This window comes from Triplophysa rosa, linkage group LG15 (genome assembly GCF_024868665.1).
Source record: "Triplophysa rosa linkage group LG15, Trosa_1v2, whole genome shotgun sequence".
Lineage (NCBI taxonomy): Eukaryota > Metazoa > Chordata > Actinopteri > Cypriniformes > Nemacheilidae > Triplophysa > Triplophysa rosa.
This window is the reverse complement of record NC_079904.1, coordinates 19241119-19267121: the sequence shown is the minus strand read 5'-3', so window position 1 is coordinate 19267121 and position 26003 is coordinate 19241119. Positions and strand designations below refer to the sequence as shown.

Genomic DNA, 26003 nt, shown 5'->3' with positions numbered 1-26003 from the left:
TGCTTTGGAACAATGCACATTGTGAAAAGCGCTATATAAATAAAATTGAATTGAATTGAGTTTGACCATTTTTGCTGTATCCTGTATACAATACAGGCGATTAATCATCTGTGTAACTTTAGACGCGCTGTTGTACGAAATACCGTGGTAATGTCTTATCAATACCACCACAGACAGCTTTGCGATTCGGCCGTTTTTATCTCTTATCTGTCACGGAACGGGAGGACAGAACCCAAATGCAGGCAGGTGAAGGGTTAAACAAAGAAGACTTTAATAAGAACAAAGGAAATACCCATGAGGGGGTGTCTGACAAAATAAACTAAAATAGAAAATGATAAACCGAAAACCTCCCTCAAGGGGGCAAAATAAACAAGGTCCAAAGAGTATAAAAATAATAAATCCACAGCACAAGGGAAAATCCACAGGACACAGACATTAGGGTGAGTAAAACGCACGTACAAAGAACAATGCACCGAACAACGACTGGGAATAAACACAGGACTAATAAAGCGAACCACTGACGAGGGAAAATGATACAGGGACGGTGAAGGACATGTGACAAGGATTAACACTAATGGGAACTGGCGGGAAGATGAATGGGACAGGTGAGAGGGATGAAACACTAATGGGAGACTAACAGAGAAACAGGAAGGCGGGGCTGAAAGACAAGACAGGATGACACGCGGCGAAAGTGACAACAAAGCCACGTGTCTCCACACAAAATGCAACATAAACCCGCAAGACGTGGTTCTGTCACGACTCCTTCCAGTGAGCATGAGAACTCGTAACAGGAAGGACAGAGTCCTGACATTATCAATCTGTTAGCATCTGGGGCGCATCCATTTTCTGCCCAATGTTTCACGTCTCCCTGTGTGCTCTCTGATATGAAGAAAACTCTGCATGTTCCGCAGCCCGTTTGGCCATTTCATCAGCATTTCTGTTGCCAACAGCGTCTGGTTCATCTCCTGACGCATGTCCCTTGACCTTCACTACAGCTAGTTCAGATGGCAACATTACAGCTTGTAATAGATCTCCCACCAACTCTGCATATGATATTGGTTTGCCCTCAGATGTCTGAAAATTTTGTCTAGCCCAAGTCTGGGCGAAGTCTTGAACGACCCCGTACGCATATTTGCTATCCGTATAGATGGTGGCTCTTTTGCCTTTTGTTAACTCACAGGCTCTTGTTAATGCAATTATTTCTGCAGCCTGTGCTGAATTATGGTTCAGGCGATATGCCTCCACCCTCTCACCCTCCTGTGTCACAATGGCATATCCACACAGATACACTCCATCAGACGGTCTTGAACAAGAGCCATCGATATATAAGTGCTCCCCCCATCCAGGGGCATATCTTTCAGATTGACCCTGGCCGAAGTGGACCACTCAATATCATTCATGCAATCATGAGGTACAGTTTCAGTTATCAATGTGGATAAGCCATACAGCGACTGAATTGCTGGGCTAGAAACCGAAGTGGGCTTTATGGTTACATTTTCTGTGGCTAGCAGCGTTGCTTCATAGCCAGACTTCATTTGGGCCGTCATGTGCTGTGTCTTCAAATTATGCAAAATAACACCCACTTGGTGAGTGGTGTATAAAATCAAAGGATGTGATAAAACAATTTTCTCAGCCATTCATACCATCTCCGCCGCCACAGCCACAGCACGAAGGCATGCAGGCATACCATGGACTATCGGGTCTAATTGTTTGGACAAATAAGAAACAGGGCGTGGTTTGCCACCATGCTGTTGGGTCAAAACGCCCATTGCAACACCCATAGCCTCCCCCGCATACAAGTGAAACGGCCTTGAATAGTCTGGTAGCCCCAATGCAGGAGCGCACATGATAGCAATCTTCAATGCATCAAAATGTTCTTCCGCTTCAGAAGTCTAGTTCAACGAGTCCCTCGGACCCATACCATGTTGAATGAGACATCGTAGGCCTTTTTCATGATTCGCACAGTCAGGTATCCATGCACGGCAATAGTTCACCAACCCCAAAAAACTTTGTAGCTGTATCACAGTTGCTGGAGTACGCATAGTCTTTATCAGCTGCACCCTCTCAGCTGAAATGGCCTTCAGGCCCGGTGAAATGATGTGGCCCAGGTAATGGACTTTGGGTTGCACCCACTGCAGTTTGTCATTTGAGGCTTTAAATCCAGCGGTCGCAAACACATTGCAGACAACAATTGAGGCCTGCAAACAGTCAGCCTCAGTTTCAGCGGAGATTAAAATGTCATCAGTATACTGTAGGACACATACCGTGGACGGCAGGTCAGTTATTGTGTCCAATACACTTTTAACTGCAGCGGAGAAGACGGATGGGCTGTCAACAAAACCCTGAGCAAGGCATGTCCAGGTTAGCTGCGCACCTTTAAATGTAAATGCAAACAATGGCTGAATATCTGCATGGACGGGGATAGAAAAGAAAGCTGCGCACAAATCCACCACCGTGAAGTGGGTGTGATTGTGTGGTATTGAATTTAGAATAGTTGGAACATCAGGCACAATCGGGGCCAGAGGAATTATTAATGAATTGATAGCCCTCAAGTCTTGTGTCAAACGCCAACTTGTTCCATCAGCTTTCCTGATGGGATTGATTGGTGTATTGTAAGGTGAGTGAGTGGGGACAATAACCCCTTGTTTAAAAAAATTATCAATTACCGGTTGAATACCCTCAACCTTTTCAGGTGACCATGGATATTGCTTCATGTACACAGGCTTCTGTGTGATCAATTTTGCTGAAATAGATGAACATGTAGCACCAGTGTCGATTGTCATTGTTGCCGGTTTAAGGATAATTCTAGGACCTTCTTGGACCCAAGCCATTGAGGGCTGAGCTGCAGCGTGTAAAGTTTCTTTGTTTACCTCGGGATGGGGAGGGGGTTGTGCACAAAAGGAAAAAGAAAGCAATGAGGGATACAACTTTGAGCTGGTCTGAGCATGAGTTTGGACAGAAATTACGGTTGTATCATAAGGTGGAGGTGTCTTTACAGTTGACGGCGCATCGATCAATATTTTGCTCGGGACCTTGGTTCCATATTTTTTTCATTTTTTGCCAAATTTCATACGATTCGCACATACAGGTGCTGGTCATATAATTAGAATATCATCAAAAAGTTGATTTATTTCACTAATTCCATTCAAAAAGTGAAACTTGTATATTATATTCATTCATTACACACAGACTGATATATTTCAAATGTTTATTTCTTTTAATTTGATGATTATAACTGACAACTAATGAAAATCCCAAATTCAGTATCTCAGAAAATTAGAATATTACTTAAGACCAATACAAAGAAAGGATTTTTAGAAATCTTGGCCAACTGAAAAGTATGAACATGAAAAGTATGAGCATGTACAGCACTCAATACTTAGTTGGGGCTCCTTTTGCCTGAATTACTGCAGCAATGCGGCGTGGCATGGAGTCGATCAGTCTGTGGCACTGCTCAGGTGTTATGAGAGCCCAGGTTGCTCTGATAGTGGCCTTCAGCTCTTCTGCATTGTTGGGTCTGGCATATCGCATCTTCCTCTTCACAATACCCCATAGATTTTCTATGGGGTTAAGGTCAGGCGAGTTTGCTGGCCAATTAAGAACAGGGATACCATGGTCCTTAAACCAGGTACTGGTAGCTTTGGCACTGTGTGCAGGTGCCAAGTCCTGTTGGAAAATGAAATCTGCATCTCCATAAAGTTGGTCAGCAGCAGGAAGCATCAGAAGCGTCTCGCCTGGGCTAAAGACAAAAAGGACTGGACTGCTGCTGAGTGGTCCAAAGTTATGTTCTCTGATGAAAGTAAATTTTGCATTTCCTTTGGAAATCAGGGTCCCAGAGTCTGGAGGAAGAGAGGAGAGGCACAGAATCCACGTTGCTTGAGGTCCAGTGTAAAGTTTCCACAGTCAGTGATGGTTTGGGGTGCCATGTCATCTGCTGGTGTTGGTCCACTGTGTTTTCTGAGGTCCAAGGTCAACGCAGCCGTATACCAGGAAGTTTTAGAGCACTTCATGCTTCCTGCTGCTGACCAACTTTATGGAGATGCAGATTTCATTTTCCAACAGGACTTGGCACCTGCACACAGTGCCAAAGCTACCAGTACCTGGTTTAAGGACCATGGTATCCCTGTTCTTAATTGGCCAGTAAACTCGCCTGACCTTAACCCCATAGAAAATCTATGGGGTATTGTGAAGAGGAAGATGCGATATGCCAGACCCAACAATGCAGAAGAGCTGAAGGCCACTATCAGAGCAACCTGGCCTCTCATAACACCTGAGCAGTGCCACAGACTGATCGACTCCATGCCACGCCGCATTGCTGCAGTAATTCAGGCAAAAGGAGCCCCAACTAAGTATTGAGTGCTGTACATGCTCATACTTTTCATGTTCATACTTTTCAGTTGGCCAAGATTTCTAAAAATCCTTTCTTTGTATTGGTCTTAAGTAATATTCTAATTTTCTGAGATACTGAATTTGTGATTTTCATTAGCTGCCAGTTATAATCATCAAATTAAAAGAAATAAACATTTGAAATATATCAGTCTGTGTGTAGTTAATGAATATAATATACAAGTTTCACTTTTTGAATGGAATTAGTGAAATAAATCAATTTTTTGATGATATTCTAATTATATGACCAGCACCTGTATATTTATAATCCCACTGGGCATTACCCCATCCAGCTTTAACCATGGATTTCATTAACTCCATATGATCTTTCTTAAAAGAACCGAATCTGTGATATTTGTCACTTTACGGTCCGGCGCTTTCAGACCATCCAGCCAAATTATCAACAAATGGTTGTGTCCAATAACCCTTGTTATTTCTGAACATAAAATCTACCGGCTTTTCAGCTGGTAGTGGTCTAGATATTTCTTGTCCCATACTCAACGAAAGAACAAAGCAAATGTTAGAAAAGAAAAGTAAAAGACGAAAACTTCCCCCACAAATTCCAACTCCTTTTTTTTTCGTTACTTATTACAAGTTTGTAATAAAGTCAATATATCAAAATACTCATGCGTCATGTGCCTCTCGCCTTCAAAGGACGAAACCTGGCCCTCGGTTAACGTCACAGAGTGTCACACGTAACTGCAGAATCCCATCACAAACGTGCGGAAACTGCCATCAACAGTATATCACAGGAAGGTTATATATAAAAAACCTCTTACCTGTGTGATACTGCTGGAACCCGTAGACGTCTTTCAGTCTAGCGCGGTCTTCAAATACACAGAATTATCAAAATTTCCCCGGATTACTGATGAGTAAAGAGGACGAAGCCCCCACTTGTTAAATTTCTGGTTCCTTACGAACACTAAGTTTCTTTCTGTGTTTTGGATCACCAGTAAAATCAAATCAGAAATAGGTTGTATGTTGTGAAAGAATTCTTCAACAAAAAACAAGACACAGAGAGGCATCAAGCTTTTGAACTCATTTATTCTAGAAACTACAAGTCTTTATATACGGTGCCAAAAGACATCTGGCAGGTTTCATATGTCCAGGGGTTCACAGAATGACCAAATAAGGTATAGCAGTTCGGACAAATAATGTTTAGTGTTGGACTTTAAAGGCAGTCCTGCATGCTCAAAAATTTGCACAGAGACGTTCTCTAAAATTAAACAGAAGTTTTATTATCTGATGTAAAAAGGTAACAAAGCTTTGGGTTGTCAGACGATCTCCTCACTCCATAAAAAGCCAACAACCCCAAAATATTCAAAAACACCCATATTTATAAAGTATGTGACGTCGCTCGTATCTTCTGACTCCTCCTCTGCCTTTTATGGAGTGCTGCTCCGTTTCCACCAATCACCGTGAAGTCCTTTTTCTTAGTTCCTGTAAAATAACATTTCAAAACGTATATCCTGTGGTCAATCGCCAGTCCTGAGGAATGTTCTCCAGGACAGTTTCTTTTTGGGGAGCGGTCTCCTAGAAACAGTTCCCTGTGGCCGGACAACATACCAACATTCTTAACATTCTTTTAGTAAAAAGAAAACACTTAATCATCTAATACTTTTAATTATGTAGCGTTGTTTCTTAATCCTATGATTCATTAAAACACATCACAACTCATGATTATACTTAAAACATATGCAGTGGATTGATTCATAACATTTTATGTGAAAAACACTCTTTGTGTGTGTGTGTGTGTTGATCTAGATAATTTATGGCTCCAACCCCCATTTGCCACAGTAACTATTTTACTGAGTAAGATAGCAAGCACACGACAAAATCACACAGCTTAATGATTTAATGAAAGAAAACACTTATTGATTATATTGATATTTAAATCATACTTTTATCTGAAAAATATTCCCACAATAGCAAGCACATGACAAAAGCACATAGCTTAATGATTTAATGAAAGAAAACACTTATTGATTATATTGATATTTAAATCATACTTTTATCTGAAAAATATTCCCACATTAGCTTAGAAGGAATCCCCTCCTCCCATGAATAGCCCGAAGGCATCCCTTCCTCCTACCCTCCTACTGTATAGCCAGCAATGTATAGTGATCTTAACAACTTCACAATTCTGGATTTTGTGGGCTTGTATTTATTTATGCAGAAATTAAATCTAACAGGAGCCATTGGCTCCCATAAGGGAAAAAAGCAGGCGCCAAATAATTTTTTTAAGAGGCATATAACATGAACTTACATTTTTTAATAAAAAATACTTTGTTATCCTGTTGTGTGTAAATCTTCCCTCTCATAGGTTTTGCTCAATGTTTTTCTTACAAGTTGTTTTCCCTTATAAGCAGGGTCATACGGAACATACAGGACTTGAAATTAAGGAAAAAATTTGGAAAAAATCTGCAGAATACCACAGAATTGTTTGAAATGTGTTTACATGTGTTTACAAGGGGCAGTCGTGGCCTAATGGTTAGAGAGTCGGACTCGTGACTTGCCAGTTTGATTCCCAGGGCCGGCGGGTAACGACTGAGGTGCGCTTGAGCAAGGCACCCTACCCCTACTTGCTCCCCGGGCGCTTGTCCGGTCAACAAGATGCTCTAAATGGAACCTTATTACATCATGTACAACCTTCAACATCTGGCTCAAATAGACAAGTCTCTAATGTAAATCATTCCAGTTTAATGCCAACACCACTTATACAAAGCCAACAACAAATAACAGAATTATTGATTCAGCAACATAAGGCTAATCATCTTCCCCCACAAGAAATGACTGTTTAAGACGGGGACCCTTTGAAATTCAATTTATTTATGAAAGCTTTCCAGCTATGCGTGGAAAGGCAGACTGATAGCAAAGAGGATTGCTTATATTATCTTCAGATAAAAAGTCAGATTTTGTCAGGTCTTTTGTCAAGTCAGGTCTGAAAAATAAAATAAAAATATTCTGAAAGATAAAGCAATTTGTTTTGGTTGCCTTCGTACTCGTCACAGAAGCAAAGAATGTACAAAGCGTTTAACTTGTGTGGCGAGTCGGCCAATGGCAAATCAGCGTCGCCAAGGAAACGGCGCAATCAAGCCGCAGCACCTGCCGATCGTTGGCACCTGCTCCCCATCAAGCTCACCACATATAAACAGAAGAGGAAGAAGGAAGGCTGAACTTGTTCTCCGCTAGTTGCCTGATGACTAACGTGTTGATCTTTCTCCTTTTTCAGAGGCCAGTGGCTAACGATCGGCAGGTACACCCCACTACTCACCAAGAACACTTCTACTCACACCCCCGGCGGATTCACAACGAGATCTCACCACCTGAACAGACAGTTAATTCCCCATGATTCTCTCACTGTTCACCGTACAAAGCCTTTCAATAAATCACCCTTCGGGGCCTTATATCGAAGTTCTCTGCCTGTCTTGTTTCTCTGCCCGTCACACTTGCAAGACATGCCAAAAACTGCATCCCAGTGTCATGCACATACATTTCAAAGAAAAGGTTGACAAGGCTGTTAACACATGTTCATTATGAAGAATCCATTGCACCAACAACAAACGACACACTTGTTTCTGCGTAGGCATGTAACCATATAGGGGCCGGAAATAGCAGTGGCATTCTACCTATTCTTCCAGTACGGATAAAATCTAGCATGGGCAATAAGGTTTTTCAAACGTATGCCTTTTTAGATACAGGCAGTACTTCCACATTTTGCTCAGAAAGTTTGATGAGAAAATTGAATCTTAATGGACGGAGGACAAATATCTCATTGCTCACCATGAGTCCCAAAGCTACAGTCTCAAGCTACATTGTAGACAACTTAGAAGTTTCAAGTCTCACTGGTAAAGACTTTCATAAGCTTCTGAAGGTCTACACACAAAGCCGAAGGCCGATAAGCCCAGCTAACATCATTACAAAGGAGTACCTTACAAAGTGGCCATATCTGGACAACATTGACAGAGGCCTCCAACCCCGAGCCTGCCGTGCCCTTCACCTCCTTCCTACAGCCGACCACCAGACGGGTGGCTCGGCTGAAGAAGAAGAGGCAACGGTGGGCAGCATGGGGCGTCCCAGCCGGTGCAGCAGCCGGCGTCCCAGCCGGTGATCCAGCCGGCGTCCAGTCCGGTGCAGCCGGCAACCAGTCCGGTACAGCCGACATCCCAGCCGGTGCAGCCGGTATCCAGTCCAATGCAGCCGGTGATTCAGCCGGCGTCCAGTCCGGTTCAGCCGGCATCCCGTCCAGTGTCCAGTCTGGCAGTCCAGCCAGTGATTCAGCCGGCAGTCCAACCGGTGATTCAGCCAGCAGTCCAGCTGGCATCCAGCCCGGTGCAGCCGGAGATCCAGCCGGCGTCACTCCTGGCCTTCCAGCTGGGGAGTCTGCCGGTGATTCAGCCGGCCTTCCAGCCGGTGATTCAGCCGGCATTCCAGCCGGTCTTCCAGCCGGCCTTACAGCCGGCGACTCAGCCGGTCCCCAGCCTTGTCCGGCCGACATTCCAGTCGGCAGTTCCCCCCAGGACTTCCCCTGTTAAGTCCCCAGGGACAAAGACTGTTCCCCCTGTGGACTTTGTTGTTCCCCCTCCCCCCTCCCTTGTTTGTTATTTTTATTATGTCACCCCGACCCCATGATTATGCACTTTTGTCTGCCCTTGATCTTGTTCACCATGTGTTGTTGGTTCTTGTCTTTGTCACAGTCTGTCTTGTCCTGTTAGTTACCTTGAGGAGCGGAAGTTTTGGCCTTCCATATTCTCTCTCTCTCCGGTGTCGTGTCTCTGTTCCCTTTCGTCTCCTTAGTTACATTGTTAATTAGTTCATGCCCTGCACCTGTCCCTTCTTGATTTTCTCCCCTTCATATAGTCCTGTGTCGGTCATTGTGTTTGCTGCGTGAGCTGTTGTGTTCATGTTGTGCCTACCGACTCCTCATGCTTGTGTTCCTGTTGTGGATCCCCCAGTCACATCATAGTAAGTGTTGAGTTTAGTTCATGTCTTTTGTTTGTTAGTCTAGTGTTCAGTTAGTCGTTGTCCCTGTTTATCCTTTGTTACTATTTTACACCCATGTGGGCCCTGTTTTGTGTTTTATCATTTGTCAAATAAAGTCTTTGTTAACCCCTTCATCCCCGCTGCCTGCAATTGGGTTCTTCTCCACCTGTTTCTTGACAGATAGCTGAATGTTAGTTCTTGCATACTTTAGATTGCATTTTAGGAGACGGAATATTTAATTACTCGCAATTATTGTTTGACAGCGGAGCGCGAGGATAGTTTCACTTTCGCTTTGGGAATGTTATAGTTTTGAATTACCCGCAGCAGCATCCCTGCCTCATTCCATTCATTTAAAAAGTCTCTGTGCTCTGCTTCACATTGCCGTGACATAAAGGCAGAAAGTAAATAAACTCCCACACAGGCTGTAACGTGTTTTACTGCGCAGCATGGATGTATACGTTTTCAGCACGTTTCGGTGTGGATAGGCAGCATTTGGAAAACACTTGAAAATGTGTGGTTTGAAGACCATTTAAAAAATGTAAACAATGTGAGGTGCTTCATAGAATTACTTGCCACCGACGTGGAGCCTCTTTCTTCCTGGTAAAAAGTTGCACGTTACATACACGTTTCTTGTGTTTCACCACAACGAAGGGAAAGTAGTGCTCATATATCCAGTTTGCGAAAGCTACATTTGCAACTTGTTGCTCTTGCCATTGCTCTCTGACTCCTATGCATTGGTGTACTCTGTGCTACTTTGTTTGTGGGTAGTCTGCCTCTGGTTGGCAAAAGATGAAAATTTACTTTGCCTAAGCCAATCATCATCAGTTCCCTATCGATACTTCACTCGTACTGCGTAGGAGAACGCTATGGGAAAACTCATTTTTCTCCGATGACTGAAGCTTTTAATAACGCAGTGAATACTGCACGGCCATTGGTTAGTGCAAAGTAAAACTTTGAACCAATGGAAGCGAAGCTGCACGGACCTATGGCGATGGACCCCGCCAAACTGGGCGGGGCCTATGGTTATATAAGCAGATACATAGCCGCAGTGTCCTCAGATCTCTTCTCCTTCAGCGACGATTCTGCCTTCGCTACTCGAGACTGATTGCTTCGCAGTCGCAAAAAGCCTTCACAGCGAATAGGACCCCGCTGCTCAAGCGTTTTTGCAGTCTCCAGTAGCACCGGTCTTTCCCTGCCGTCATCCGGCGTTCTAAAATAGAGAATTTCAAGCAAATTTCCTGCGGCGTTGTTTCAAATACCGCGCCGTCCCTATCACTCGTGAGGGGTATTGCTACACGCCGCTGACGGTCACTGCGAATGCGTCTCATGCTTGGGGCAGACCCACGCTGAGGACACATTCAAGGAGACTGAATGCCCTCACTGCGAGAGCATGAGTCTCTCTTCTCTGCCCTCGTGGATAGCTTTCTTTTCAGAGAGTAAATCCGCCCCTCATGACCTCCCGCTTTCTGCCTCACAGGACGTGAGAGGTGCATGTGAGGAGAAACGCTCTGTTTTGGTGTGTGTCTCTATAAGTGCAAATGAGCTGCTAGTCTCCTCCCCCTTTTCACAGAAAACTCAGCCAGGGCTTAGAGCCTGTGCTTCCATCGACAAAAGAAGGGTCACATAAAGCGCATGAGAAATGCTGTTTGTAATAAGTAACGTTACACAGGACAATCCCGTTGCGTGTTTACAAGCCATACACATTGCTTTCTTTGCGTGAACAGACAAACGTTTCACAATGACGTTTTACCTACTTTTAAGTTGCCACGGGTCCCTGACGTCTTAAAAAATAACGGTACTTACAATGTCTTTATTTGCAGCTTTGCCTCGTTCAGTCTGGTGGATTTTCATTGAAAACAAAATAAATCCATTGCTCTCCTGTCAGGCTGGGAACAGTGTTCTGTGCTGCTCTGTGCAGCCAACAACAGAACACTTAGCATGCTTTGCTCTGCTTTGCTCTGCTTTGCTTACTTTTGCCATGGTGTCGGAACTAATTCACATATGTCGCTTGCGAAAACAAAAATGGCGGCAGCGCCATGGGTGGATACGTTCAGAAAAGGGGGCGGTAATATTATAATAAGAACGACTACCTACGTCAGAAAGCGAGCGAAATCTGAACGGCGTGTTTTCTCACAGGCTTGCAGAGATAGGCTCACATAACATCTCGGTTACGTTTGTAACCTCGGTTCCCTGATGGAGGGAACGATACGTTGTGTCGAACCGACAGATGGGGTTCGTCCTTGAGATCCAATCACTTCCGACTTCTTAGAAAAGGCCAATGAAAATTGGTGAATGAAATTTGCATGCCGGACTCCGCCCCCGGATATCCGGATATAAAAGGGAGATGGCGTGCCTCATTCATTCATCTTAGTTCTGAGGAGCCTGAGACCTCTCACGACTGCTGCAGTGGACAGCACGTGTTGTGGCAAGAGGACACAATGTCTCGTTCCCTCCATCAGGGAACCGAGGTTACAAACGTAACCGAGACGTTCCCTTTCTGTCGGTCTCTCGACGTTGTGTCGAACCGACAGATGGGGTTCCAATGGAAAACGCCATAACACTGTGCCCTGTCACAATCTCAACGGAGCGATGGTGACTGGCCTGGGCGTGTCAGCCGTGACGCTACCTCGAAATTGTGACCTACCAGTGGGTAGGTAGGGGGTCCCAGAGCTTTCTTGAAAGGTGGGAAGGCCCCTACCTTCGGCCTCACAGGCGGCGGTCTTGTTTCTCTAACAGCGAGAAGCCGCCCGGAACCGTAAGGCCACTGGGTAAGCACTACTTCCTCAAGCGGGGGATGCGCTACAGAGACCACTTCCTACCACAGGGAGGAGACTAGTGGAGATACCAACATGGTCTCACCGATGGGGGAGAACTCTCACCGAAGGGGAAGAAAGTGCGGACTGAAGGAGTTAACCGCGAGGTGGAGGTCCACCTAAGGAGGTCATGGGTTACCAGGGTGGGAACCAGCATGAGAATACATCAGACGGAACCGCCCTGCTGGGGGGTTGCAGGATACATCAGACGGAACCGCCCTGCTGGGGGGTTGCAACGTCTGGTAGCACTAGGTCCGGTTAGAGCTATGTTGCGAATAACTCAGGTGATACCCGGCCTAAGGGGCAGGGCTGCTCTGCCCAGCCCGCCCACAGGAGGTGCTTGCTAGTGATGGATGGAGTGCCTGTTCTTCACCCAGTGGGGGAAGAAGGGAGGCTAGTAGTACGCTGACCCCCTAGGGTCAGGTACTGTCATAGGCGTACACCCTACCGGTCGCCGGTCTTGCCTGATGCCCGCAAGACTCGCCGACCGGTTTTACGCGAAGGCTGTAGGACCCCGCGAAGGTGATGGGTAGCCCAACCCGCAGCTCTGCAGATGTCCGCCAGAGAGGCGCCTCGAGCCAGTGCCCACGAGGAGGCTGTACTCCGTGTGGAGAGAGCTCTCACCCAGTGGGCGTAGGCGAACTAGGACAGGTACGCCATAGTGACGGCGTCCATGATCCATTGTGTCAATCTCTGTTTGAGACAGCCCTCCCTGCTGATCTCCAAAACAGACAAAGAGCTGCTCAGAGCTACTGCGGCTCTGCGTGTGGTCCAAGCAGAGGCGCAATGCGCGTACTGGACACAACACGGAAGGGGTTGGGTCTTCCTCCCCGGTGGGGAGCACCTGTAAGTTCACCACCTGGTGTCTCGGGGGAGTGGTGGGAACTTCGGGCTCTGCACGAGAGGTTGTAACCCCTTCAGTGCGGGTAGCACATCCAACAACTCTAGGCATTTGATATGCCTGCGCAGGCGGGGGCCCGTCCATCGCCCCGACACTGCGTGCCCATTGCACACGGCACCCCAACCCTGCAGGGAGGCGTCTGTCGACCCTGACGCGTCTCGCCATAACAGATTGTCGACCCATAACAGATCTCACAAGTGTGTCAAATGAGCCAGTCGTCATGATAGTTTAGTAGCCGCACACCACTCTCCCTGAGGGGAGTGAGGGCGGCTTCCACGATCTTCGTGAAGACTCGTGGGGACAGGGACATACTGAAGGGGAGGACTCTGTACTAATATGCCTGACCCTCGAAAGCGAACCGTAGGAACGGGCGATGACGAGGGAGAATTGAGACATGAGAGTAAGCGTCCTTCAGGTCGATTGCCATGAATCCATCTTGACATCTGATAGATGCCAGGATGCGCTTCTGCGTGAGCATCCTGAACGGCAGCTTGAGTAGGTGCCTGTTCAGGGTACACAGATCTAGCGACCCCCGCTCTTTTGGGGACGATGAAGTACGGGCTGTAAAACCCGTTGAACATCTCGGCTAGAGGGACGAGCACGATCGCTTCCTCACCAGAGGGGTGGCGACCTCGGCCCTAAGCACTGGGCATCCTTGCCTCTGCTGAGGTTAAGAGGATGCCCCGAAACTTGGGCGGGCGTCTAGGGAGTTGGATCGCGTAGCCGAGACAGACCGTATCCCGTAGTCACCGTGACGGTTTGGGAAGCTCTTGTCAAGCTCCCAGGGACCGAGACAGGGAGGCTAGGGGTATGTTCTGCTTCATCGACCTCCTAGGGGTGGTTCGATGGCTGGCAGTGCGGATCCCTCGCCGTGGGGGGGATCCCCGGAGAGGAGATCGGCTCTGCAGTTTTACCTGCCTGGCGATGATGTAGCACAACGCACCATCGAATGAGAGTGCTTAGGCTGATGATTATCCTCGACATTGAGTCTTGCCGCAACGTCGAGTTGCCGAACACCGTCATGTAGAGGGTGAGAGCGGCTGTGATAATACCCAGACGATGATGTGGCACAAAGCACCGTCGATTGAGAGTGCTTAGGCTGCTGATTATCCTCGACATTGGGTCTCGCCGTGACGCAACTTCGAGTTGCCTAACACCGTTGTGTAGAGGGTGAGAGCGGCTGTGATAAACGCCCAGAGAGGGAGAAAACTTTTAGAAAGGTATTCTCGAACTCCCTGGGGTCTTCCCATGAGGGCCACCATTGGCTTTCACCGCGGCTGCTGATGGGGTGGTGGTCTCCTCTTCGATGTCTCGAAGAGGACCAGGGCTGCTGGGAAGCAGACGGTGCACGGGATCTTGGCGGCCAGAAGGCGGTCGAGTCACGGCTGGGGAGGACATACGTGATATCCTCTGTCTGCTCCCTAACTGTCGAACTCGACAGTATCACCAAACAGCCCCCCCTTGCGAGATGGGTGCATCGAGAAAGCGGACTTTCTCAGAGTTACTCACCTGTGCAAGGTTCAGCCAGAAGTGTCTCTCCTGGACCACAAGTGTGGACATCGCCCGACCACCTTGTTCGCCCGAGAGCGAGGTCGGTAAAGCCGCAGAATTCCTGCATAAGCGCTGGGTCGGTCTTACCCTCGTGGAGCTCTCTCTGTGCATTGGCCTGCAGGAAGGCCATAGCATGGAGAGAGGGGACAGCTCGGTCCGCAGCAGAGTAAGCTCTCGACACCTCTGATGCCGAAAAGCCTACGTGCTTTGGACGGGAGTTTAGGTCGAGCCCCGGGGGGACATCGACGTATCCTCTAGCTGCCCCACCATCGAGGGAAGAAAGGGTGATGGAACTAGTTGACGTGTACACGCCGAAGGGGGCGTTCCAGGTCGTACTAGGTTCCTCATGCACTTCCGGGGGAACACGGCACTGAGGGCGAGTGCGGCTTGGAGCCGCTCTCAAGCCCGATGTACCGTGTATCCAGCCGCGAGCGTTGGGAGAGGCAGTGCGGTGCACCGCAACCCAATGCCGGCGGCCCGGGAAAGCATGGCTGACATTTCGACATCCGCTTCTTCCTGATCTCGACCCCCCGAGGGAGGGAGCTTCAAGGAATCGTCGGAGTCTGATGCCAGTAAGTCACCCTCCGATGCTGCAACAGACATCTCATCATCACGTACCGTGTCCGATACGTGATTGAGGAATAAGACGGTGGACCGTCTTATGGGGAACGGTCAGACGAGCAAGGCGAGGTGCGAACGGTCCGCGAGCCAGTGGCTGACGGATTAGCGCTCACAGTAATCCTCATATCACCCTCGCTGCTCGCCGTAGCGGGCGGCAGGGCCGTAGTCCTGCCGTCACGGAACGGGAAGCAGACAAGGTGGTGGCTGAGTCCCGTGGGAACACAGCCACCCGTGACGCAACGTCTGAATCGTCAGCCGCCCGCAGTGCGGGCAGGACGTATCCACAACATCTGCCCCAGCGTACTGGAAGCAGACATCGTGTCCGTCCCCCTCCTCGATGAGTGTGTTGCACCCAAGAGAACAGCGGGACATGCCACGCTGGAGAAATTTGCTCTTTTAGAGAAAAAAACTCGAACACTTCTGGAACCGCCGAGACGCCCAGGGGAAGTCGCTGCAGGAAGGGACAGTCCGCTGCACCACGTCGTAGAGCCGGCAGTCTTGTAGCGAAGTCTGTTGATCATGAGCGAAGGCTCCAAAGAACAAAAGGTGAATGAATGAGGCACGCCGTCTCCCTTTTATACGGGGATATCCGGGGGCGGAGTCCGGCATGCAAATTTCATTCGCCAATTTTCATTGGCCTTTTCTAAGAAGTCGGAAGCGATTGGCTCTCAGGGACGAACCCCATCTGTCAGTTCGACACAACGTCGAGAGACCGACAGAAAGGGAACTATAAGTGATGTAATACAAAAAATGATGAGCTGACTAGGCTGTCTAATAGGCGGAAATTAGCCGAATCTGCTCGCAAACTTACCTTCGTGGCTCACGGACTTCCTTCTACACCGAAGCATTACCGCTATCGATTTTTAACAAAACAGACCTACTCAAATGTATCTAACCTAACTATTTTCACTCGTTATTGTCTAAAAAACTTTCAATCAGGAGACGTAATGCCGAGAAGCTCCCGCGGAGTGAAGAAGAGGTGGAGTTACGAGACTTCTCAGACAGTTGAAGTGTCCAATGGAGTTAAGAGATTTGCGCTCAAGCTATTTTCAACACTTTAGATTGGTTAATAATTTGTAAAAATAACAGACCCACATGGGGACTGACCAATAGCATCGATTTGTGAAAAAATATGAAATTGACCAAATTTGGACATAGGAGGCGGCGACAGCGACGATATTTTTGTTTTCTTTTTATAAGGTGCACCAACCTTACAGATTGCTCTTGACAAAGCAAAGATGCAAATTGAGATTCAGAAGCAGAAGATTCTTCATCTTGAGGAAAAAGCTGACTCTCTGACAGATGACAGAAATTTTCAAGACTGGAGGATGGTATGTAATAGAGCCATGGACCTGCGTTAACAGTGCTAGTCAATTTTTTATTATAATTACTTAAATTGTACAGGAAATGCCATGGACTCTTGAGAGTGGCTTTATTGCTTAACCGTAATCAGTGAGACATTGGGGTAGCACTGTTTTACCCACCATATTACAGACTGGTTGTTTAAATATTTTGCATTTGGTCTAAGAAGGATGTTGACCATTAAGGCCACCCCGTTTATAAAACATTGCTACATTAAACATGGATAAAAATTATGTAAAGTCTTTACCTGAAGTTTTTTTCTTAATATATTTTTTTTGTTCTTTGTCAAAGCACTTAATCTGAGGCGTGAAGCTGTTAATTCACCTGGATAGGCACGCACAATTGCTGCATCACAGAAAAATGAGTCCAGTGATGAATCTTCTGATTCCTCTGAATCCTCAGATTCATCAGATTCTGAACCTAGAGCAAAAAAGAAGAAACGGGGAAAAAAAAGCATAAAAACAAGAAGAAATCCAAGAAAATGAAGGTTGATTTCCGGAGAGGTATGTTTATGTTCTATTAGAAGGTATAGTTCATCCAGAAATTTTTAGTTAATTTGATCGTTAACCCAAAAATGACATTTCTGTCATAATTTTCTCACCCTCAAATTGTTCCAAATCAATTCCAGTGGTGCATGAAGTACACAAATCAAGTACTTCAGTAAACTCGAGTAAAGTTAAAAATAAGTATTTCATACTCTTATTGGATTAATAATTTATTCTTGATGTTAAATGTATTAAAAGTACTGTCAAAAGTACTCTACTTCACTTTAAAAGATGAAGAACAACATTTTTTAATTAAATTTAGTGGAGTAAAATATAAAATTTTATGTCATGGAGTGTAGTGGAGTAAAAGTTCTTCAAACTAAAAATACACAAATAAAGTACAGAAACTTACAAAATATTTTTTACTTGTTATTGTTTTTTAAGTGTCTGCTGTAAATGTGTTGCAAGTAAATACTGTAAATATGTTCTGCTGCACACAAAGAAAGATATGTTAGGGATGTAACAAAATCTCACTGTACACATTGTATACCTCGGTATAAAGTCCACGGTACGGTATTTATTGCTATATTTAAAATGACAGATTATGACTTGGAAACGTGCCATTAGTATGCCCTTTTTATCCTCTAATCATAACTGTTGCTTAGAGGTATGAATTATAATAGATGGGTCAAATGACTTAAAAAAAACATTTTTATAAAATAAAATAACTGCACCAGATGGACTTTGACAAATTTAACATCTATTATTTTTTCTAACTTTCTTTGTTAAGCCCGGAAGACCTATTGTTTCATACAGTCATAAGACAACAATAATATTTATAAAATTTTACTATTGCTATAACACGATATCCATAATATTGTTACATCCCTGTTGAAGAATATCTGAAAACCAAACAATTATGTAACAAACTGGAAGCTATGCAACCTGTTTAACATGTTAACAGAATTATGTTGGTTGCATTGCATATAACCCAAATATCACATAATTCTGGTATTCATATATATATATATATATATATATACAGGTGCTGGTCATATAATTAGAATATCATCAAAAAGTTTATTTATTTCACTAATTCCATTCAAAAAGTGAAACTTGTATATTATATTCATTCATTACACACAGACTGATATATTTCAAATGTTTATTTCTTTTAATTTGATGATTATAACTGACAACTAATGAAAATCCCAAATTCAGTATCTCAGAAAATTAGAATATTACTTAAGACCAATACAAAGAAAGGGTTTTTAGAAATCTTGGCCAACTGAAAAGTATGAACATGAAAAGTATGAGCATGTACAGCACTCAATACTTAGTTGGGGCTCCTTTTGCCTGAATTACTGCAGCAATGCGGCGTGGCATGGAGTCGATCAGTCTGTGGCACTGCTCGGGTGTTATGAGAGCCCAGGTTGCTCTGATAGTGGCCTTCAGCTCTTCTGCATTGTTGGGTCTGGCATATCGCATCTTCCTCTTCACAATACCCCATAGATTTTCTATGGGGTTAAGGTCAGGCGAGTTTGCTGGCCATTTAAGAACAGGGATACCATGGTCCTTAAACCAGGTACTGGTAGCTTTGGCACTGTGTGCAGGTGCCAAGTCCTGTTGGAAAATGAAATCTGCATCTCCATAAAGTTGGTCAGCAGCAGGAAGCATCAGAAGCGTCTCGCCTGGGCTAAAGACAAAAAGGAGTGGACTGCTGCTGAGTGGTCCAAAGTTATGTTCTCTGATGAAAGTAAATTTTGCATTTCCTTTGGAAATCAGGGTCCCAGAGTCTGGAAAAAAAATCTCATTATTAATATTATTTACTTACTTTCATGCTACATCACACTTTTCTTCTTTCCTCCCAGTAAGAACCCCCGAAGACTCCATCAAGCGGTACCACAGTGTTTTACAGCTCGTAAAAGGAGGCTTACAACAAAATGAAAGTGGACCGAAATACAATTGTCATCCAAGCTCCAATTGCAGAATTGGCAACTGCTAATCCTGAGGAGTACAAAGGTTTGAGAGCAACCTTTAAAAATGGAGAAAGCATTCAAAAGTTTTCGGATCTTTGTCTTGCAAGGTGCCTGGTTCAGCCAAATGTGGGTGTTATTAAGAGTTTAAAAGAAAGCAGTGCCCTACTGGATATATCAAAGAAGTGAGATATTCTAGTTACAAGTCTGAAATGTTTGTAAAAGGAATAGTTCACCCAAAATGGTCCCCATTTGAACTTGAACATAGTAATTATTATTCCTACCATGGAAAGTCAAAGGGGACCATTCATGGGTGAAATATTCCTTTAAAGAAGTTTATAAGGTTAATAAATGTTTAAGTGTTTGTTAACATCACTACAGTGTTCATCGAACACATTTTTACATCTTGATTTTATTTTCACATTGTACGGTATTATATTTGAATCTGTTGCGTTTTATGTTAAGTAAAATACAGATTTACTTTAGCAATTGATTTAAGGTGTTCTGATGTTTAAGAGAGCAGTGCCCTTCTTGATATATCAAAGAAGTGAGAAATTATTGTCACAAGTCTGAAAATGTTTGTTGAACAAGCTTATAAGGTTAAATAAATGTTTAAGTGTTTGTAAGCATCACTCCAGTGTTCTTCAGCACAGTTTTAAATAGTGGTTTTATTTCCGCATTGTTCGGTAATGTATTAAAATCTATTTTGTTTTATGTTAAGTAAATTACAGATTCAGCATCTTGATTTAAGGTGTTCTGATGCCTTACTTTAAATACAATGTGATTTTACCTTCTAAATTCTGTGCTGATAAATCTTAATAATTAAGTAATAATTATCAAAAGTATTCTGCTGTTCCAAAATAAACACTGTGTTGGATGTAAATTGGAGTATAGATTTAAAGATTTAAGTGCATTTTCCTGTCAAGACATAATGACACAAATACTAACTCACCAGTAAGTACTCATAGATTAATATGAATTTATGTCATGACTTTACTTGGGGGGCACATTATTACTAACTCATCAGTAACTACTCATATATTGAATAATATGAATTTATGTCATGACTAGGTGACATCATTAAAACGTGCAGTTACACATGTTACGTAAATATTCAGGTCATCTTAATCATATTATTTGATGCTTTTTGGTGGTAAGTGAACGAGTGGAAGAGAAGAGGTGCAGACTGCAGAGGTAAATAAGCAGACATTTTGAGGGGACAGTAATGGCCGAAAAGAAGAGCAAAAACACATGACGGAAACGTCTGTCTGTGCAGTCTGATAAAAAGACTGTAGACCAGTCCACAAAACAACCACACCAATAAGCATCATCTGTAGCCTTAAACTGGTTTTAATTTGGAAAGTTTTGTCTGTTAAATGCAGTGGTTTTTAGTCCTGGTCATTGGGACCCTCTGTTCTGCACATGTTGTATGTCTCCTTTGTTTACCACACCTGATTCAGATTATCAGTTCATTAAATAAGAGCTCCAGAACAGAGAGAAGTATGTCAGATAAGTGAGACAGAAAATGAGTGAGTGCAGAGTGGTGGGTCTCAAATGATTAGGATTGAAAACCACTGGTTTAATGAACACCTTATTGTAGATAATTCACTTTTAACAATAGCAGTAGAATCACTCAAAAGAGAACAAGATAAAAGTATAGCTTCTAATTACCAATGCATCACTATAGATTAAAAAACAATGGCAAGAAATCCACTGCCATTGGATGATGTTTGTGCCAAAGCTGCAGGTTGTAAATGTATAAACCATTTTACAGTACATCACAAACAAACAAAACACTGTGCCCTTTTAATTCATTTTATCTTCAGAGCATGTCTGATTTCATCCCAAAATGCTAATTACATTAATTAACAAACATGTACTAACGTGTAATTACGGCAGCTGTTATTCATGCAGGAATTCATATGACTCATGACATAGTCATGCTTGGTTCTTGATTAGTACATGGCTTAACTTTAAAGTGATTATTAATTTAGGTATTAGTACATGATTACTCATGTACTGTTATTGTAAAGTGTTAACCTTGTAATTCGTAAATTGAATTTAAAGGAACTATTTTGTAATGATGACAATTAACTGACATTGTAAACAGTGTGAATTCATTCATGTTTATTTGGGAACATTCTGTAACAAGACATTTGTAATCTTTGTATGTTTCAGTTTTACAAAAAAGAGAAAGGAGAGGAAAGAACATAAGTAAACACAGTAAAAGCTCTCAACATTACTTCTTCGTCTGACATTTTCTTACTCCTGTTAGCTATCTGTCGGTTTTGCGTAGATGAAACATGCATCTGGGACAGAATAAACAGTATGTTGGCTTTGTCAAACTTTTCATCTGATTAATCAAAAAAAGAATCGTCCAACTAATCGATTATCAAAATAATTAAGTGTTAATTAATAAGTTAAATTTTCTAAAATGTCGAGTACCAGGTGAATATTATGTTTTAACCTACCCTTAAGGAACCCAGATTTTGTCTCACTAATTATTTGAGGCAGACCCACTTTTAATCTTTCCGCAAGTGCTCCAGTAAATAGTTTATAATCAGTATTTAAAAGGGTGATGGGTCGTAGGTATATACTTGTGTATATACTTGAAAATCGCAACTTTTCATTTTCCGCCGGTCTTAGCACACGATATAAGTACAGAAGAGTCAAGTTTTAAATCATTTTTGAACGCGATGCTACTGGTCTAATTGGATTCAATGATCTATGCTAAGCTATGCTAAAAGTGCCAGACCCGGAGATCGGCTGAATAGATGGGGGGGGGGGTGTTGGAGAATGAGCCTATTTCCCAAAAACTGGAGTGTTCCTTTAACAAGTCAGCATTACATTTCCAATACCCATTAGATCTACGAAAATCACCTTTTTGTTTTAATCGTAAATCAATTACATAATGATCAGTTAGTGTAGCACTAGAGTAAGAGCAATGATAAACAGTGTATGCGCCAGAATGTCTTTTATTTTGTAAACGTCACGACCTGTCTCTGGTGTAGGTGTATTTAATGGCCATTTTGGGTGTTGGATAGTAAGGAAGTAGGGAGAGTAGAGTGGATGCTCACTTTCTGTTGAACGTAACGGTCACAGTAACATCGTAACGTGACATTTAAGTTATAATTTAGCATGTAAGTGAAGTTATTATATATTTTTTCAGTTTTAATTGTTGGATAAAATGCATGTTTGATATGAACCGTGCTGTTGTACATATTCACAAAGTTGTTGGATTCATACGCATTGGATACGCGTGAGACTGCGTTGTGTGAATAATGAATGCTAATGAGTTTGGTCATGCTGCTGTAAGCGGTAAAAGGGAAGCTAAGCTAATGGCTAAAGCTATGGCGCTCAAAGTCGAATCATTGCAAAAGGATCGCAAAGCAAGAGTGAACCAAATGAAAAGTTTGATAATGTCAATGAAAAATCTCATCAAGTGTGATGAAAATGCCTCACAAGTGTCTTCAATGTTAATGTCTTTGAAAAGTTCTAAGGATGATGCTTCTGTTTTACACAAACAAGTGCTTACTTTTCTTCCAGCTGATGAGTTACACAAGCAAAACGAATGGTTTGATTCAATTTCTAAGCACAATGATGGTTTTATGAAAGATGTTGAATTGTGGTTGAACGAAATACGGGACATGAGATGAAATGTTGAAGTAACGGAATCAAGTTCTACGCAAGGTTATACAAATCCTGATCAATCACTCTATGTTGTTCATGACACAAATACTATGGATAATCCTGTTGAATCACAAATACACTATACCACTCAAACAACTACGACTACTATTACTATAGAACCAGTTTCATCATCTCATAATACAAATACTACAAATGAATATCGGAACTGTGATATGGATTACGAGGACGTACAAAATCAAATATTACCTATGGACAGTGCTTCCAACGTGAGCGAAAGAAGTTCGTCTAGGATAACCACAAGGACTCAAGGATCTCGATCCAGTAGAGCTTCTATTTATTCATCTATTGTTTTAGCTCGTCTGAAAATTTAAGCCTAAAAGGCAATTCTGTTGGAAAATCAGAAAATGTTATCTCAGAAACATGCATTGGAAATGGAAGAGGAGAATTTACAGAGGAAAAAGGAACAATTAGAGTTGAACACTAAAATGGCAGTGTCTATAGCACAGATAAAAGTATATGAGGATGCTAGAGCAGAACAAAATGGTTTTATGGATTCTTCAGATAGCAGTGTTGTAAGAGTGAGGAATAGTGCTATTAAGTACTCTTAACCCTAATGTGAAGCCTTTCATATCTATAAGTTCACATTTGATATCACCACAACCAACTACATCGGATAAACAAGTTCAAGCAGTACATACGGATTTAATATCCATGAATACTACATCAACACAACAGCAACCAATCTCAATATCTAAAGCGAGAGCGAGATCAACAAATTCTACATTACCCAGTACAAGTCATGATAATGGACATGTACCTGGAGTACAAAGTACACATGTAGCTGGAGTACAAAGTGCACAAAGATCGTGTTTACAGGATGGTCTCGATGGAGGAAATATTCTTAAGCTCATTGACAAACAGAAAAAGATTACCACTCTATTGGTGCAACAACATAACTTGTTATCTCTTCCAACAAAGGATGTGCCAGTATTCGATGGAAACCCATTGCGTTATCACGACTTAATAAGAACATTTGAAGAAATGATTGAGAAAAAAGCAAGCTGACACTCAGATTGTTTATATTTTCTACAACAATACACAAGGACAATCTAAGGAGCTTGTCAAGAGTTGCCAACACACGAGTTCGTCACAAGGATACTTAAGAGCAAAAGCTTTACTTAAGGAGAACTTTGGCAATGAGGTAGTAATCGCATCTGCTTACATAAATAAAGCGCTTGCATGGAAAACCATAAAATCAGAAGATGCAAATGCTTTACAGGATTATGGAATGTTACTAAGGAGTTGTTGTAATGTCATGCAGGATATTAGTCACATCAATGAGTTGAATCTTTCTACCAACATGAGAATCATTCTGACTAAACTACCTTACAAACTTAAGAGAACAGTGGAGGAAAGTGGCATTTGATCTACAGGGGAGATGTCACCGCTCAGTTTGCTTTTCTGATATAGTCGACTTCTTAGAAAGACAAGTAAGAATGCTTAAAGATCCGTTATTTGGAAATATTCAGTATGTTCTGACTATTGGGGGAAGAAACCTGAATGCCAAATCCACTGATACAAAATCTAGGAGTAGTTTTGCCACTACAGTCACTACAGTCCTGGTGCAAAGGATTCTCGAGGAAAGACTGTGAATAGGAACTGTCTCTTCTGTGATGGAGAACATTTATTGGACTCTTGTAAGAGTATGGACACAAGATCTCGTGGAGAAAAGATGAGTTTTCTGAAGAGAAAAGGGATATGCTTTGGTTGCTTATGTACAGGACATATTAGCCAAGATTGTAAGAAGAGGAACATATGTAGGATATGTCATCTTAAACACCCAAGCCTTCTTCATATTTCATCATCTGACAAAATGAATAAACTGCACAATGGATAAGAATCAAGGCCCACAGTGGGTAGTGCTTTGGTCTCGCTTCGGTCTAGTGGTCTTACTGAGGCTGGGAAAGATGATTGTGCATTGTCTATTGTTCCAGTTCTTGTGAAAGCGAAGAAAGGAAGTAAAGTGGTTACTATCTATGCTTTTCTGGATTCTGGAAGTTCGACTTCTTTTTGCATGGAGACTGATGTCTAAGCTCAATCTTTCTGCAAAGAAGATCAACATTCTAATGAGAACTATGAATCAAGATAAATCTGTCTTCTGTCATGTTTTTACGGATTTGGAAATATCTGGATTAAGTAGAGAACGTTATTGTGATTTACCTGAGGTTTACTCACAGAAGAGCATGCCTGTCAGTGAAGTTAACTTCGCTACACAAGAGGGTTGTGCTTGTTGGCCTCACTTAAGTCATCTTTGCTTACCTTCAATGCAAAAGTGGAGTTGCTTATTGGAGCTAACGTACCCATGGCATTGGAGCCATGGCAGATTATTAGGAGCCAGGATAAGGGACCATACGCTATTAAAACCATGTTTGGATGGACAACTAATGGACCTATTAGGAAACAGGAAGAGTATGCTATGAAGGAGCATCATCGCATGACAGCCAACAGGATTGTAGTTATAAAACTGGATGAATTGTGGGAAAAACAGTTCAAGGTTGACTTTCCTGAATGTGTGCAAGAGGAACACCAGGGTTTGTCAGAAGAGGATAATCAATTTATGGATTTTGTTACACAATCAACAAAACTTAAAAACGGATATTACACCATTGGTCTTCCACTCAAAAAGAACAGAACAGGTAATCATGCCTAGGAACAGAGCTATCATGGAACAACATGCTTTGAATCTTCGAAGAAAGCTGCACAGAAATTCTGCATTACATGCTGATTATACTGCCTTCATGGAGAGTGTCATCGCTAAAGGTCATGCAGAAAAGGTACCTACATCTGAGCTGGACAGATCTGATAGGCGCTGTCAACCCCAATGCCTTTGCAGATAAGTTGGATGGTCACACTCCGGGGTTGTGGAGGCTAGGAAAACGCTAAAATGCCAGAAATTAGGCGGTTTTATTTACAAGTGCCAGTAGAATCCCGATGCGTAGCAGGTGTATGTACAAGTCCATGTACAAAGTGCAAAGTAAACATTAAAAAAAAATATATAAGTTTAGCTAAACCAACAAATTGGCCCAAACTATACAGTAGTGATGTTACGTTCTGAGCCGAGGCTTCGGAGCGTGTGTCGAGAAATCCTGGAAGCTTTCAGTGAAGCGCTTATCGAGGCTTGTATCGCTTTAGACCAATGCCGTCATAGATGACGTCTGAAGCCTCGCTTCTGCCCGAGTGGTTCAGTAAAGCCTGGCTCAGATTACAGGATTCT

General features: G+C 43.2%; 1 protein-coding gene across 5 annotated transcripts in view; it reads left to right on the top strand.

The window, feature by feature from the left end:
• LOC130565609 (zinc finger BED domain-containing protein 4-like) overlaps positions 1-21342 on the top strand; it is a 50361-nt gene extending 29019 nt beyond the window's left edge. The window contains exons 1-3 of one of the 5 annotated variants that reach the window (XR_008964394.1): positions 11681-16586; positions 17020-17120; positions 18974-21342. The gene's annotated coding sequence lies outside the window, so the exon portion shown is untranslated. The other 4 variants (XR_008964393.1, XR_008964395.1, XR_008964396.1 and 1 more) reach the window with 4 other exon arrangements.
• The last annotated feature ends 4661 nt before the right edge of the window (positions 21343-26003 follow it).